This window comes from Gopherus evgoodei, chromosome 12, assembly GCF_007399415.2.
Source record: "Gopherus evgoodei ecotype Sinaloan lineage chromosome 12, rGopEvg1_v1.p, whole genome shotgun sequence".
NCBI lineage: Eukaryota > Metazoa > Chordata > Testudines > Testudinidae > Gopherus > Gopherus evgoodei.
This window is the reverse complement of record NC_044333.1, coordinates 10,757,881-10,770,466: the sequence shown is the minus strand read 5'-3', so window position 1 is coordinate 10,770,466 and position 12,586 is coordinate 10,757,881. Positions and strand designations below refer to the sequence as shown.

The 12,586-nt window shown below is 41.9% G+C and overlaps 1 protein-coding gene across 1 annotated transcript in view; it reads left to right on the top strand.

Moving 5' to 3' along the window:
- The window catches only part of SMPD3 (sphingomyelin phosphodiesterase 3), a 239,485-nt gene that overhangs the window by 76,718 nt on the left and 150,181 nt on the right, over window positions 1-12,586 (top strand). The window contains exon 2 of the mRNA XM_030581867.1: window positions 9,200-9,292. The gene's annotated coding sequence lies outside the window, so the exon portion shown is untranslated. The remainder of the gene's footprint in view (window positions 1-9,199; window positions 9,293-12,586) is intronic.

Sequence of the window (12,586 nt, the reverse complement as noted above, 5' to 3'; positions counted from 1 at the left end):
CTGCCACTCAACCACCTTCTTCTGTAGCTCCTTCCCATTTCAGCCCATTCCTACTTAAAGAAAAGTGTATTTTACTGCAATTACTCCTAGCCCTGGGACTTAAGCTGCCAAGAGAGACACTATGTCCCTAAGGCCTAGTCTACACTGGTGATTGGTGGGGGGGCGGTGTTGATGTAAGATATGCAACTTCAGCTATGGGAATAGCGTAGTTGAAGTTGATGCATCTTATTTCGACTTACTTTCCATCCTCACGGCACGGGATTGACAGTCACGGCTACCCCATCGACTCCGCTTCCGCTGCGCTCCCCGGTGCAGTTCCAGAGTCGATGGGAGCACGTTTGGGGATTGACATATCGCATCTAGATGAGACACAATATATTGGTCCCCGATAGATCGATCGCTACCCATTGATCCAGTGGATAGTCTGGACGTACCCTAGGACTGGCTCTGTTGGCAGGACTATTTTCTTTGTCCTTCCACAGAGAGCCAAACAATGAATGCAGACTTTGTATACCCTTACTCCTCACAGACATTGAATGACTATATCCTAATGTAGTTTTTCCATGTGCCTGCTGCAAAGTTTTTTTTCACATTTATCACAATTCCGAATACGGACTACTTGTAGCTGATTATTCTTCACTCAAAGATGAGCTAACTCAAGAGAACTTGCTGTGAGTGTATTCCTCTCTGGGACTGCTGCACATTAAACCTATAAGTAGATGTACATATCCCATCTTTGCTGTTTGCCTGCCTATGTGATGAGTGAACCTTCAAATGGCCACAGGCTTGGTTCATTGGTATTTCAGATTCTTATCTGAACCATCTGGTCTCCAGAAGCGGGTTGAATGACCATATTGTTTGGGATGTTCCATTTCTCCTGAATTGGTCTCCTTTTCAGAAAGCCCATTTACCCTAATTCATGTTAAGCATAATGGGATTAAAAAAGTTTGGAGGTGACAAGATCTCTCCTTCCATTACTCCTTCAAGATTAGCAGTTCTCCCAGGAAAGTATAGAGTGTTTATTTCCCTGTGGCAAATATTGTCTTTGCCATGTGTTTGAATGAAGTGATTAGATACTGCTTTTAGTGCCTAACTTGGGCATCCAGATATGAAAATTGGGTTATTTGGAACTGAAAATGGCAGTTAATTATCTATCCATGAGGAATTTAGCCTTTTTCTCTCAGTAGTTCTGAAATGCATGAGCACAACAGAGTCTCAGCTCAATGCATTCTCATCAATGCTAGTAGTTACATAACTAAAGCCCAGCACATCAAGCTGAAGGTCTATTATGAAGACAAAGGGTTGTGCCCTTTCCATTGCTAGACAAAATGTATCTTTTTTAGCAAAAAAGGCCATATTTTGTGCAATTTAATGAGTTATTTTGCTAGTAAAACGTACCTATTGTTATACAAGCAATTTTCTTGCAAAGTATGGTGTATTTTAGACTTAAATTCAGCATCATATTATTTTTGTCCTTTCAGGAAACTAAAGCATTCTACTTAACTACTGTTAGCATTATAGATTTTAAGATTCCAGTGCTAGTCTGGATTGAATGGTAACATATTTGGCAGCAGCTCTTATAATATTATTAATTGCATACTTAAGAAAAGTTATCCAGAGAAAAAAATGAGTAAGTAAAATGTAAGTGTTTGCATTTTTACCATCATAGTAGAAAAAAGTGTAGATTTTGCTCCTGGGCTGGGAAATTTTCATTGCAAATTTGCAAATCTGAATGATTATCTCTAAAGTACCTATGACAAAAGAATGCAGGTACAGTAAAAATGATTACAATACTGAACACAGATTTGATTTACGTACAAAATCATGTCCTGAATGAAAGCTTGCATGGCCTAAACCATCAATAAAAAATATTGTGGGGGGGGGAACAGTCCAAATCCTGACTAATTATTAAAAACATTAAAGAGGATTTAACATTGACAGACTCAGGATTAGACACTTGGGAGCACATGGGAGCTCCAGAGGTCAGGCACCCAGAACTGGGAATGTGCGCGCACACACACTCTCTCTCTCTCTTCCCCCTTCTCCCTCCCGCACCCCTGGCGTCTTCTAGGCACTAACAGTCATGTTGGCTCAGTGAAACATCACTTCAGATGGGTTTTGTGGTTGGCTGCACAAAGTACAAGTGAGTACATGACCCGGTCCCTGAAGTGCATTAATTTTAGGAGCCTGTGACGGGGATTTCCATGAGTGATAAATGGCAGACAATTCCTGTTGGCTTCTTAACTAACATACTTGCAAGTGTACACAGTGGGGTAGTTATGGTTTCATTAAGAGAGCCACAGTGCTGCACTGACAAAATGAAAAGGGAAGAAAAATACATGGGTCATCCTAGAGGTGGTGTTACTTTTCCTAGTATTCACAAGAAATCTCATACTTTACATGACTCACCATGTCTCAACCAAAGTAACAAGTAAGAACTTGAAGGGAACAGTCAGACCTATATCTTCCATATTACACTTGCAGACTATTGCTTTCCAACTGTCTGCTGATTTCAGCTGCTAGACTTAGGTTTGGGAAAACATGGTTACATGCATCTATTTGACTATCTGGGGTGTTTATGATCCACATTTTTATATGTTTTTTTAGTGGAATATGTTTGTATGTATTAAAAGCCTGGAATACACTAAAAGCAAAGACTCTTTTTCCCACCAGTCTTTCTCCCACCAGTTGCTTTCAAAAGAATGATCTTTTGTCCTGTGTGAATAACTAAGGGCTTGTCTTCGAGGTGGGGTAATATGTTCTTTGGAGATGTGATTTCTAAAGTGCACTAATGTGTTGTGCATTAATTCGTCTGTGTAGACCCTGGTGGTGTGTGCTAAAGTTCTCTAGGCCTAGTGCATGTTAATATAATGCTGTTTCAAATACCACTATGTTTAAGTGCACCAGCAGGGTCTACTTGCACCAATGAATATACAATATATTAGTGCTCTTGAGAAATCACACCTCTGTAGTTCAGCATTACGCCACTATGTAAACTAGCCCTAACTGTGCGGCATGTCCCTTAGATGAATTAAGCAGCACTTTAGTAATGGATCATAAACTCCTGCCTTGTACTGCTATTTAGCAAATGTCTTCTCAATTTTCTAGCTACTTTTCTGGAACAGGAGAGACCCTGGTAATGCAGAGAAATATCTAGGGCCCTACCAAATTCACGGCCATTAAAAATGTGTCACAGACTGTGAAATGTGGTCTCCCCCTGTGAAATCTGGTCTTTTTGTGTGCTTTTACCCTACATTATACAGATTTCACTGGAGAGATCAGCCTTTCCCAAACTGGGAGTCCTGACCCAAAAGAAAGTTGAAGGAGGGTTGTAAGGTTATTTGAAGAGGGTTGTGGTATTTCCACTCTTAGTTCTGTGCTGCTTTCAGAGCTGGGTGGCTGGAAAGCTGTTGCTCGGGTGCTGAGCTCTGAAGGCAGTGCCCCGCCAGCAGCCATGCAGAAGTAAGCTTGGCAATACCAGGCCACCCTTACTTCTGTGCTGCTGCCTTCAGAGCTGGGCGGCTGGAGAGTGACGGCTGCTGATTTGAGGACCCAGCTCTACAGGCAGCAGCACAGAAGTAAAGGTGGCAATACCATACCATACAATCCTTCCTTTTGCACTGCTGCTGACAGTGGCTCTGCCTTCTGAGCTGGGATCCTTGCCAACAGCTGCCGCTCTCCAGCTACCCAGCTCTGAAGGCAGCAGCACAGAAGGATAGCAGTACCGCAACCCCTGTGCAAAAATCTTGTGACCCCCACCCCCAGTTCCTTTTTGGATCAGGACCCCTACAATTACAGTATGATGAAATTTCAGATTTAAATAGCTGAAATCATGAAATTTATTATTTTTAAAATCCGATGACCATGAAATCGACCAAAATGGACTTTAAATTTGGTAGGGCACTAAGCATATCTCATACCCTGGAGCAGTTATTTCAGCTTATTATTATAAGTTTATTTTTAAAGACTGTTTAACTGAAAAACATTGATAAAGCTTTTCTCTATGTGAACAATTTAACTACAGTAGTTGCATAATATTACTAAATGTTTTTCTTCAGACTTTCATAGAAGTTGACATATATCAGAATCATCTGCAGTGACATTAAATGGGAACTGCATGTGGAATGTATATAGAAAAAGAGGAATCATTAATGTATTAAAGAGGGTGCTTTTTCTTGTAAGCTACAACTCTAAAAGATGCAGTGGTTCAGAAAGGAATTATTTTGGTTTGTCTCCCAGCCTGTAGAAGACTTGAAACTTCAAGGGGATGAAGTATTCAGAAATGTTTCTCCTGAGAAATAAACTGCGTTTTCTAGCACTTAGCTACATGTGTAGAAATATACACACTTTATTTGAGAAGTTCCAGAAGGGAGGGGGGTGGAACAATTTCACCTAGAGTATACAAAGTTCAATGTTGTTGTCTGGCGAACATCCCACTAAAGAACCTGGAAAACATCAGAAGTCTTGTTATTTAGGCTGGAATTTCTTCTGTTACATAACTGTTAATGTATTCGGTATAGTATAGTGCATGCTATGTACCTACTTATCCTGTAAGTTACTCTGTATACTGTAGGGCCCAGATCCACATCCCTTATTTATCATGGATAGATACTGCAGGGTAGTAATCCCATCATACCCAACAGGATTACTAAGCATGAGTAGGGGTTACAGGGGCTGGTTTGTTCAACATCTTTACTAATGATCTGGATCAGGGATAGGCAACCTATGGCACGCGTGCCAAAGGCAGCACGCAAACTGATTTTCAGTGGCACTCACACTGCTTGGGTCCTGGCCACTGGTCCAGGGGGCTCTGCATTTTAATTTAATTTTAAATGAAGCTTCTTAAACATTTAAAAAACCTTATTTACTTTACATACAACAATAGTTTAGGTATATATTATAGACTTATAGAAAGAGACCTTCTAAAAATTTTAGAAGTATTACTGGCACAAGAAACCTTACATTAGAGTGAATAAAGGAAGACTCAGCACACCATTTCTGAAAGGTTGCTGATGCCTGAACTGGATGATGGGATTAAATTGCACCCTCAGCAAGTTCACAGATGACACTAAGATGGGGGGAGAGGTAGATATGCTGGAGGGTAGGGATAGGGTCCAGAGTGTCCTAGACAAATTGGAGGACTGAGCCAAAAGAAATGTGAGGTTCAACAAAGACAAGTGCAGTGTCCTACACTTAGGAAGGAAGAATCCCATGCTACAGGCTGGGGACCAACTGGCTAAGTAGCAGTTCTGCAGAAAAGGACCTGGGGATTACAGTGGATGAGACGCTGGATGAGAGTCAGCAGTGTGCCCTCATTGCTGAGAATGCCAGTTTATTAGTAGGAGCATTGCCAGAAGATCGAGGGAAGTGATTATTCTATTTGACACTGGGGAGGTCACACCTGGAGTATTTTTTCCAGTTTTAGTCCCCCCAACTTCAGAAGGAAGGTGGACAAATTGGAGAGAGTCCAGCAGAGGGCAAGAAAATGATTATGGGGCATGAATTATGAGTAGATACTGTGGGAACTGGACTTATTTAGTCTGCAGAAGAGTGAGGGGGGATTTGGTATCAGCCTTCAACTACCTGAAGTGGGGTTCCAAAGAGGATGGAGCTAGACTGTTCTCAGTGGTACCTGATGACAGAACAATGAGCAATGGTCTCAAGTTGCAGTGGGGGAGATTTAGGTTGGATATTAGGAAACACTATTTCACTAGGAGAGTGGTGAAGCACTGGAATGGGTTACCTAGGGAAGTGGTGGAATCTCCATCCTTAGAGTTTTTTAAGGCCTGGCTTGATAAAGCCCAGGCTGGGATTGAGTTGGTGTTGGTCCTGCTTTGAGCAGGGGGGACTAGATGACCTCCTGAATTCTCTTTCAGCCCTAATCTTCTATGATTCTAATTGGGGCATTAGATATTACTCTAAAGAAGATAGTTATGATGATTCCTCTTGCTTCTGTTAAAGTCAATGGAAATTTTACTACTGACTTTACTGAGAGCAGGATTAGGGCCAATGTGCACATTTCTATCCTTTATAAATGTACGTGGATCTAGAGTGTTATTGCAAGATCTTTTAAATCATTGGGAGTAGAGAGTGCTCAGACATTAATGAGACTTGGAGCATTTTTCAGCATTCTTCCCCCACCCTTCCATTTTTCTCATTTGAGTAGGGTTACCATATTTGAACATTCAAAAAAAGAGGACACTCCATGGAGGGTGTCAGTCCTGCTCACAGTCCACCCCTGCTTCTCCCATGCTCCGCCCCCACTCTGCCCCAGGTCCCGCCCCCTCCTTGCTTGGCCCTGCCACCGCACCACTCCTCACTCCCTGGCTCGCTGCTGGCTTGCTGCATCCCTCCTCAGTCCCCCCACCCACTGGTCGCCACCTCATAGAACATTAGGGTTGGAAGAGACCGCAGCAGGTCATCTAGTCCAACCCCATGCTACTCACCTCCTCGCTCCCCTGTGAGAAACCCCCATGCCCACTCCAAGAACCCCCGCTTGCCACTGGCTCACAGCTTCTTGCCTCCTCACCCCCGCCTGCCTACCTGCTGCTGGCTCCCTTGTCGCTCGCCTCTTCAACTGCTGCTGGCCTTTTCACACACCTCCACACTCACCTACTCACCCCTCACCTACTCAACCCCCGCTGCTCACCATTCACCTTGCCTCGCTTGCCTACTCACCCCTCCTGCCACAGGTCCCTCTGGCTCCTAGGATCAGGGGCAGTCGAAGGATCTCCACGTGCTGCACCCGCCACAAGCGCGAGCTCCATGGCTCCCATTGGCTGGGAAAAGTGCCAATGGAGCTGTCAGAGCCATGGAGCGGGGCTTGCAGGTGCCACAGCTTGCAGAGAGCCCTCTGCCCTGCCCTCCCCACCCTACTCCACCCCCAACCCGACCCAACCCAATTCTAAGAGCCAGAGGGACCTGCTGGGGGGTGAGGTGGGGAGTCCCGGCGGTGCTTACCTGGGGCGGCTCCTGGGAAGCATCCAGCAGGTCCCTTTGGCTCCTTGGGTTGGTGCGGGGCGTGGAGGGCTCTCTGCCCGCTGCTGGTGCCTGCAAGCCCTCCCCGCGCAGCTCTGATTGGGCAGGAGGGAGCCGGTGCAGCATGCAGAAACGCCCTCTGCCTCTGTGCCTAGGGGCCACCCACGCTGCAGGCGCCTGCTGGTGGGCGGGCGCCGGGAGGTGCCCCAGGAAGCGCAGCCAGCCCCAGGACTTTGGACTTGGGGTTACCGTACGTCCGTATTTTCCCAGACGTTTAGATATTTAAAAATTCCTCCCGGATAGCGATTTAAGAACTAAAAAGCCAGACATGTCTGGGAAAATACGGACGTATGGTAACCCTACACTTGAGGTCCAAATCACCTTCCAAACTGCTTAGAGATTAGAGATACAGAGGGGCAGTGGCTACTATTCCAGCCTGTAGGCTGAAGTAATAGCTGCAGAGAGGTTGTGCTCTATCCTCACTGCCTACCCATGGATTTGAGTTGATGGATTTTATTTTTCAACCGCCTACATAGAGGCTGCAGGCCGAGATGAATTTTACTCTGTTATTTAACTAGAGAATGCATTGCTGAAATACTTTAGTATTCACTGTGTACAAGCCAGTTTAAAATATTGATAATTTAATGTTTGTTATAAAAGTGCCTAAAGGCCAACCAAGAATGGGGCTGCTGGTGCAGAGAGTAGGAGACAGTCCCTGCCCTAAAGAGCTTACAATCTAAGTAGACATGACAGACCCGGGTGGGTGAGGAGCAGACCACACCGGCAGAATGAACAGTGGGCTGACCACAAATGTCATGTTAGTGCAGTGATTTTTTTCTTTCTTTCTTGGTGGGTTTAGTTAGGAGGGCATCAGCTAAATGGAAAGAACAGGGAAGGGAAGAGGAGACATTGAAAAGAAGAGGAAGAAAGAGTAAGAGGAGTGATGCAGAGGTGAAGAAACTGTGGGGAAGGAGGAGGGTTGGAGCAAATAGCCAGTCAGCACAAGGTAGAGCATGTCCAGTCAGAACCGTAGAAAGATTTCCAAAGGTCCTTCTTTGGCTACTTGTGCCCCTACTGAGTCCTAGCTGGTTCCTCTTTGCAGCTTTCTCCCAAGCCTGTGTGTGTGGGGAGTGGGGATTGAGGGGAGATACCTCCTGGGTCCTAGTGCCCCCAGAGTTGGAAATAAATACCTTACACCTCTTGGCATTTATTGACCACTAATCATATGTAATTCCTTTAATTAAAGAAAAATCTTATCATCCTCACATTACTATAAAGGTGCTCTGTCTTTGTTCAACCTATACCTCTTGATTGTCTTTTCATACAGCTGTACTGTCATTCTCTTGTACTTAAGTTTCTTCCACTTGCTGTACAAAAGTCCCGCCAGATTTTTCCATTTTTTTAATGAGACATAATAATCTGAACATCTTGAACCATTTTCTGCTTGAATAGGACAGGGAGAGATGATACTCCCTGTTTCTCCACTCTCATTCAGGAGTGTCTTTAATTTTAACCCGTTGAACCATAGTGGCAAAATTCAAAACCTCTTCCCATATACCTTTGGCCCTAGAGCATACCCATTACTGGCAAAATCCTGTTTGTGTAAGTAATGGGATGTGACTAGGGGAGCATTAATTGGCCCAACATATGTGACACAATTTATTTCTCTGCCCGTTTGACAAGGAACCTTTATTTCTTTTGCAACCAATTTGTTGCATTAAGATTTAAAAAGTAGGTTTTTTTTGTTTAAAGTTTCATCTCTATCCACATACATTTCACTGTGGTTTGATACTTAAAAAGTTTAGGCTGGTAAAATACTATATTTTAGGCTTGTTTACTTATTAACTGGAGAAAACTAAGTTTTATTTTGTTTGTGGATCATGAATGAATCATTACATCCCATTTAAATTGGAGAATATGTAAATTTTAAGAGACTGTTTTGAAAAATTGTGCTTATAGAATTATGTATTCAAAAATGCTTATGCAATTTAGATGCCTCATTCTTGTGTAGTTACTACAATTATATTTATATGCCAGATAGTTTTGGTTGCACAGTTGTCAAAGCATACATATAACATATATTGGCTAACGTGCATACCAAATATTGGAACAATATAGTAGTTTAACACTAAGATAAGTTTCTATAGCATGTGTGAGTAATTGATGCAGCGACTTTACCTATCTTCATAAGAAATCTTACATAATGTAAATCTAATTTCAGGTGAAGAAATTTTCAGAGACACTTATACAGAAGCAGCAAGGATTGAATGAAAACTTGAAACAGAAAGAACCAACTATACACGTCCTTTTCCAGGTATATTAATTTTGCTTTTGTAATTGTGCCCTAATTTAAAGTTTGATGATCCAACCTTGGAAACAATGTTAGTTTACTAATGGCATGGTATTTCTTTGTTATAATCATAAAAATACTAGAAGAATTGCACTCTTGCTTTAGTCTTAAGTAAACAAAACAAAAACTGGCTAAGAACATATTCTAGCAAATAATCTGCACATGAACTATATATTAATTTCCATATTCCCTGTCCACCTGGCACTTTGTTCAGTTGATTAATTATTTGTGTTTATGATAAAAGCAGCCAAGAATCCTGTGGCACCTTATAGACTAACAGACGTTTTGGAGCATGAGTTTTCGTGGGTGTATTCACCCACGAAAGCTCATGCTCCAAAACGTCTGTTAGTCTATAAGGTGCCACAGGATTCTTGGCTGCTTTTACAGATCCAGACTAACACAGCTACCCCTCTGATACTTGTGTTTATGATGATATCAACCGAGATCAGAGCCACATTTCTCTAGGCACATACATAGTAAAAGATAGTCACTGCCCCTAAGAGTTTACAAAGGGTGGAAGAAAGTAAATTGTAATCTGGTTTTACAGAGAGGTAAGTGTTTTGCCAGTTAGAGGGGATATACTGTATTTTTTAGAATGAATTAATATATAAGCATGGCTGACTCTTATATTTCAGGTAGTATTGTTTAGTTTCTGTGGTTTGTCATTTTTTGCCTATAAACATAATTTAGAAGCATGGGAAAATAGCACTTTGTGAAACCCATTAACACATATGGCAGGGTGGATTAAGCAGAGGAATGTAGACAGAACCATCAGCAATGCAAACCCAGGAAGTTGAGTGTGTGGTGTACACTCAGAGATGAAGATAGCTCCATGCCCTGCAGAAAGGTGGATGTACGGCCAGGCTTGTTGCTAATGTACCATGACCGAGACCATCACCAAAGTTAGTGATCAGTTCAGTCATATAAGTGGGAACAAGACCTATTGTCTAACTCCCACTTATCCAGTTGGTATCTAAAGCTAGTCAAATTTGAAATTGGTTCCTGTGAAGATTTCAGATGAAACACTTTGACTGGAGAATTTGTTTTGATTTGAGATTTTTGTTTGAAAAATTTTGTTTCAAGTTGAAATTTTCATTTGTCTTCGAAAAATTTTAGTTTTCAGATTTGTGATATTCTCTGTGCCCACTGCCTCTTACTTTTACTTAGATTAAACTACACTGCAGTGATTTTGAAGCATTCAAATGAAACACGCTTTGTGCAGAACAGAGTCAGCCTGTGGCACTCGCCTTCACAGGAGGTCACTGAAACAAACATTGTGGCTGGATTTTTAAATGAGCTATATAATTTTGACCATTAGTAACACTTACAGCTACACAAGCTAAGAGATGAGAGTAACCACATTTCATGATTGAAAGCATGGCATGATTTTTTTATCACTTGAGAATGTGGGGTTAGGAAGGAATTTCTCATGCAGAATTGGGGTTGTTGACATTTAATTTTGGGGTTTTTTGGAGTGGGGGGGAAAGAGGGACAGTCACTTTTCTCTTCAGTATCTGATACTGAACACTAGTGGAAGAAACTGAATGCTGAATTGCTTGCGCCAATAGATCTGTTCTAAGTTCCTTTGGTATAACTGTCACTGTTTATTTGCAATACAATACACAGTGCCTGAATTCTGTGCATACCAAATATATCTTATTAAGTAATGTTTATTTTGTTTATACAATAACGATGATTTTGGCATGCAGTTTATTTATAAAATGGTTTTGCTGCAACTGCCTTGATTGCAGTGAAAATAGTTACAACATTCTCCTCAACCTTTATGGATGAGGACTCAGGCTTTATTGCACATCTATCAAGCTACTACTAAAGGGCACTAACTGTATCATACCAGTAAATAACATCCTCTGTAGATGTTCTCAGAACTCCCAAAGAGGAATTGATTGGGTCATTTTATTGATGACCATTTTCGTGCCTTTATTTGCAGCAAGAGAATAGCTTTGGTGCTGAGGGTCTGCTCCTAAAACATTAGGCCTGCTTGGATGATCATTTTTCAAGTTATTTTACACATAATGATGCGAATATGGTGGATAAAGTTAAAATAGCTCAGCCATCCTCAAAGCCAAACTTTTTAAAATTGCACCTGCAAGTTTTGCTTACATAGGGCTGAATCTAGTTCCTATAGAAGTCACCAGGAAGATTCCTGCTGACTTATATTGTATTTGAACCAGGTCCATAGATTGTTGCAATGAGCAGTAATTCAGGTTTCCCATGTTCAGATGTGGAAAAGCCTATAACAGTTCTAAGGATGGTCTTTGAAAATTTGTCACACTTATTCTGAAAGCTTGACTTCTCCCATGATGGAAGAACTGACACAGCAGTGAAATCAGAGTTTGGAGACTCTTATGCCAGCAATGCCCATGTCCCTACTATGCCAGACGGATGGAGGGTGAATGGTGTATCGCTACAACATACTAATCCCTGGCTGCAGCTTTTGCAGCTAGTGTCTTTCAAAGTAGCTTCAGGATGCCCTAATAACACAGGGGAACAGACTCAACATATAGTGGTCCCAGGTACAGGAGAGTGCAAAGAGTTTTGTGCGCATGCACACACACACACAAAAATATACCTGACCTATTCTGTGTGCACTTCAGCTATGAAAGGATATGGAGAGAAATAGGTATGTATGCCTTATGTTCACTGGAAAACTAAGGAAAACACTTGTAAATCTTTGTGTTTATAACTGTTACTAAACTGTATAAAAGAACGTATTTACTTAAATATTAGTTTTTTAAAAATTGTCCTCTGGTTGAAGAATTTTTAATTTGTTAAAAATATATTTTCCCTTCATTACAAGCCCAATCCTTGAAGGTGCTAAGCACAACTGATGGGAGTTGAGGGTGCTCTGCATGTCACAGGAGACTTGTAGAATTGGGCCCTGCATGTGCAATTCCTATTGATGGCAAAATGCATATACTAAAGAGAAAATGGACAGAAATACAGTCTGAAACATCTGTGTGCCAGTGCTGCACATTGCACTGTATGTCCTGTTGCTACAGGAACAGGCGGAGCCTGGCAGATGGGAAGACAGTATTGAAAAGCTTGATATTTAAACCTTTAAGATAACTGAAAACATCTTTCTCTTCCCCCCCTTCCCCATTTCCCCAACTGGTATTTTAGAACTGCTTTAGGGAATGGAAAAGAGACCGTATTTTTCCAGTCTCGGTACTGGGACAGTTATTTGTTTTTAAATGTAAAAATTTGGAGCATATTCAAGCTGCTTTTGAGCAGGAAGAG